Source organism: Mus caroli, chromosome 7 (assembly GCF_900094665.2).
Source record: "Mus caroli chromosome 7, CAROLI_EIJ_v1.1, whole genome shotgun sequence".
Taxonomy (NCBI): domain Eukaryota; kingdom Metazoa; phylum Chordata; class Mammalia; order Rodentia; family Muridae; genus Mus; species Mus caroli.
In genome coordinates this window covers 116,094,838-116,099,521 of record NC_034576.1, presented here as the reverse complement: position 1 = coordinate 116,099,521, position 4,684 = coordinate 116,094,838, and the positions used below count along the sequence as shown (strand labels likewise).

The 4,684-nt window shown below is 42.7% G+C and overlaps 1 protein-coding gene across 1 annotated transcript in view; it reads right to left on the bottom strand.

The window, feature by feature from the left end:
* Window positions 1–4,684, bottom strand: part of Spon1 (spondin 1) — a 279,250-nt gene that overhangs the window by 194,895 nt on the left and 79,671 nt on the right. The gene's annotated exons all lie outside the window — the stretch shown is intronic.

The following is a 4,684-nucleotide window of genomic DNA, read 5'->3' as shown; positions in this document are numbered from 1 at the left end:
GAGCTGGCCTAGAACTCATTCTGTAGCTGAGAATGATCTTGAACTCCACCCTCCGCCTCACAAGTACTGGGATACAGACATGAGCCCTCCAAAGCTGTTTTATCCAGGGCTGGGGATGGAGTCTAGGGCCTCCTGTGTGCCAGGCAAGCATCCTTCCAACTGAGCCACACCCCCAACAGAAGCTTTCGTTGATATTACTGCACTTCCTTTTTTTGTCTGTCCAGAGCTCTGTGGCTAGATCTTCAACATCCTTGTTAGCTTTAATAACTCCCCCACCCTGTCCCCCCACTGCACAGCCTTGCTGGTTAATAACCACTAATTGTTCCCTTGACGCCACTGAATCAAGTTCAGTCTCTTCATGCTGACACTGGATGACATCTCTGATTTGGTAATGGATTTGGGCCCCCAGAGACCTCCTGATCAGCACCTCTGCCTGTAACTGCCTCCCAGAGCTGTGCTCACCTCCAGATTCCCACTGAGGTTTGGATGCTGCCTGCTCCTTTCACCTGGAGTAACCTCTCCCTGTCCTTCCGTCTGCCCCAGCTCAGTGCTGCCATCAAGATCTAAATGCTGACATTTCTCGGAAGCTCTCCTTAGTCCTTGCTCGTCTTCTCTCTAAATTCTAACCGTGCTCAATTCAGCCCTGATTTTATCTTGGGGTTGCTAATTTTCGCACACATATTTTTATCTATACCACAACTAGACTAGAAGCGTTTTGAAAGTTAGGATCATTATTTATATTCTGAGCTGAGGTTTTCTCAGTTTCTGGTATATAGTTTGGGTGTCTGGCAGGTGTCCGGGATGACTGACCTTGCAAATGCTACCTTCAACATGAAAGGCAAGGAAACTGGCCCAGCTAGACAAAGTCTTCTTAAATGTTGTTCATGACATCAACTTTACACTTTTTTTTAACCAAATATAATGCTTTAAAATGAAATGTAGCTTATTCCCATTAAAATCAAAATATAAAAAGAAACAGAATGTGTAAGCATTCATTATTAGAGTTTTCAGATGTGACCAATCACACCCAGCCTCCAAAGAATGAAGGCTACGGAGAGAATGCAGCGTTGTCCAAGTTGAAAACTCAGGGCAGTAAGCACAAGGAGTGATCAGAAGGCATAACCAGGCAAGAGACCCTGTTCACAAAAGCAACAAAATTCATGGGGAGAAGCCTGCTTAGAACGCACCACTTAAATGAAGAAAACCCACAAGACTATGAAAAGATAAAAGACCTGGAGAAGCAGCAGAGGGAAGTTTGGGTTTTGACCAGAAAACAAATAGCGGGACGATGGCTCTCCCCACATTGAACTGTTCATTTAGTGTAGCATCATTGAGCATCCCAACACCGAGTTTTACTGAACAGAGCACACTTATTTTACGATTCACCTGGAATTATGAGTCTGCTTGAATAACCATGAACATTTTGAACGCTTAGAAGATTAAGGAGCAATGACTTGTCACCAAAACAAAATTATGCTAAAATCTGTTCAGGACTCGTGGAGGGAGGAAGAGATAAAAAGGCAGCTGGACTCAGTAGAGCTGTGCACACAGTTTGCTTTCCAGGAGGTAGCAATCCACACCATTGGGAAAGTATACTTGTCAGCAAATGGATGGGGATGGGGAGGGGCTAACTCCATTTTATGAAAAAGGCTGCTTTCGGATAATTCCCAACTGTGCTGCTGTCTCTGGGTTGTTCCTCCAGAGAGCTGCCCGGCCTTCCACCCCTGGGCTTCACTTGGATAAATGTTCTATATGGATGACTTTCAAGGGCTCTAGGGCCATTATGTGTGTGGTGAGGCCAAAGAGGAAAGGAACCCAGACAGAAACAGAAGGCAATAAGGCTGGGGTCTCTGTGGAGTTACCTCAGGCTACTTGCTTCTCTTAACAAAGGCCTCAGCTCTGTCAGGGTGAACATCATCTCATCCTCCCCTCACTCCCTCTGGGCCTTCAGAGCCGGGTAGTGGATCCCCAACCCCACCCCAATGTCATTTTTCCCACATAGATGTTTCAGGCAACTGTCTTTTTCACCTCCTTTTGAGTGGGGCAAGCCACATATTTTCTGTTGTGGCCTACTAATACAATGTTTTTGTTGTTGTTTTTAGGTTTTTTGTTTTTGTTTTTTGTTTTTCATTTTGTTTGTTTGTTTGTTTTTCAAGACAGGATTTCTCTGTATAGCCCTGGCTGTCCTGGAACTCACTTTGTAGACCAGGCTGGCCTCGAACTCAGAAATTTGCCTGCCTCTGCCTCCCAAGTACTGGGATTAAAGGCATGTGCCACCACTGCCTGGCTACTTTCTTATTTTAAGTCAATACGTATGCTTTAAAAATACTTCCCTAGAGCCAGGGATCTTGGCACATTCCTGCAATCCTAGCATTTGTGAGCTAGAGGCAGGAGATCGGAGGTTTCAAGGTCCTCCATGGTTGCATGGTAAAAGCCAGCTTGGGCTACCCAAGAGTCTGTCTGAAAAACACAAACAAATAAATGAACAAATGGATGAATGAATGAATTAATGAATGACTACATAAAAAATGCATCATAATATAGTTTATATGTAAGGACATAGACATCTCAGAAATACACTATTATTTTATATTTAAGTGCTATATTTGTAATTGATATTTAAAGTTGATCTTTGTATAGACTAGGCAATAATACTCTTAAAAGTTTCAAACATTTATTCTGCTTTACTTTTAAACTTTGTTCATTGGTGTTTTCTCATTCAAATGTTTGAAATTCAGGGATAGGGAGATGGCTTAGGAGGTACAGTGCTTACTGTGCAGTTGTGAGGACCTGAACTGGCATCTCCAGCACCCAGATAAAGGCTTCCTTGACATGATAGCTCTCCAATAATTCTAGCACTCTGGAGGTAAAGACAGAGGCTCCCTGAAGCAAGCTGGGTAGTGAGACCAATCGAATGAGCTAGTTCATTAAGAGACTCTGCCTCAGTATATAAGGTTAAAAGAGACCATATAGATACCAGATGTCAACTCTGCCTTCACACACACACACACACACACACACACACACTTGCACATATATTCACACATACACTTGTGACCCCACACATGATTACATGTGATTATATTCTCTGTCTCCACATACATACAAATGAAAAAAAAGTTGACATTTAGTTTTTAAAAATGCATCTATGGGCCGGGCGTGGTGGTGCACGCCTTTAATCCCAGCACTCGGGAGGCAGAAGCAGGTGGATTTCTGAGTTCGAGGCCAGCCTGGTCTACAAAGTAAGTTCCAGGACAGCCAGGGCTATACAGAGAAACCCTGTCTCAAAAAACAAAAAGCAAAAACAAAAAAAAATGCATCTGTGATTTACCATAGGAATTTAAATGTTATATCCTAATTTTAAAAAGAACTTTTCTATTCCTCGGGTTATAAATATGTTTAATATTTATATTCTTACAGATTTTAAAATAGGTTTAGACCCTTATCTTCCTAAAATTTAATTTTGTTAATAACATTATCTGGGCAGTGGTGGTCAGCTTGGCCTACAGAGTGAGTTCCAGGACAGCCAGGGCTACACAGAGGGAAAAAAAAAGTAAATATATAGAATCACTTTTAAAAGATACAAACAAGCCCAGGAACTGGCCCTTCCCAGAGAAAACACATTAGAATAGATACTACATTAGCATACAACAGTAGCAAGAAAATTAACCTGTGACATTATTTTAACTTCTCTCATGGAAGGCTCTTAAAACTTGGCAATGTCAGGGACTGTTAAACAGGTAAGGACATAGGCTCTTCTTTCTACCCAGGTAGCAAGCATGTCTGTCAGCTTTTAAGGACAATATGAGGGTATCTGTGGGAACCATTAAACTGCATTGCTTATGCTGGGCTTTATCATCTACTGTGGGTAGAAGTTAAGACATATACTCGGATGTCTGTTATGGATTACTCGTAACAGGAAAAAAAAGGCCTTAAGTGAAGAGAGTAATTACTTCTTGGAGAGTAATTACATATTCATACCACAGAGTATGTACAGTAGTTTAAGAATCAAATACCACTGTGCATCTATATTCTGCTATGGACATTCTTCTAATAAGTTCTAGCGCATGAACACCTATGCAAGGTCAGGGCACGTGTGTACTCCATGTGCCCTCTGAATATAAAAGAACACAGAAAAGTTTAAAGCAAACCCAGAGAGTTGCTATCCATTGCTGCCTTTGTGGAGGGATGTTGGGATTGTTGTGGGGAAGTTCCAGGGACTTTTTACTTTTTCTGTATTCTAATATATATTTTCTGTAGTACAGTGTGACTGGGCTTACATCTCAACTATAGAATTATAAGTTTTTAAGCAAAGAACAGCAGCTCAGATATAATCCCTTCAGGAGAAAAGAGAGTAAAGTCTCCGAGCTGCCTTGCTCCAGGGAGCCTCCTCCTGTGTGAGTTTGCTGTGAAGATCAATTAGCCAAAGCCTGCCAAGGAGCTGGACGTGCAGCTGAGCTCCTGGCACATAACAAACATTGCCTGGTTGTCTTCTCTTCCCCATTGGACCTGTGAGCCGGGCTGGAAGCCTCTGGTGCCTGGATATTCTGAAAGGGTGAATCAAGAAGAGCTCAGTTCCGCCGGGTGTGGTGGCGCATGCCTTTAATCCCAGCACTTGGGAGGCAGAGGCAGGCAGATTTCTGAGTTCGAGGCCAGCCTGGTCTACAGAGTGAGTTCCAGGACA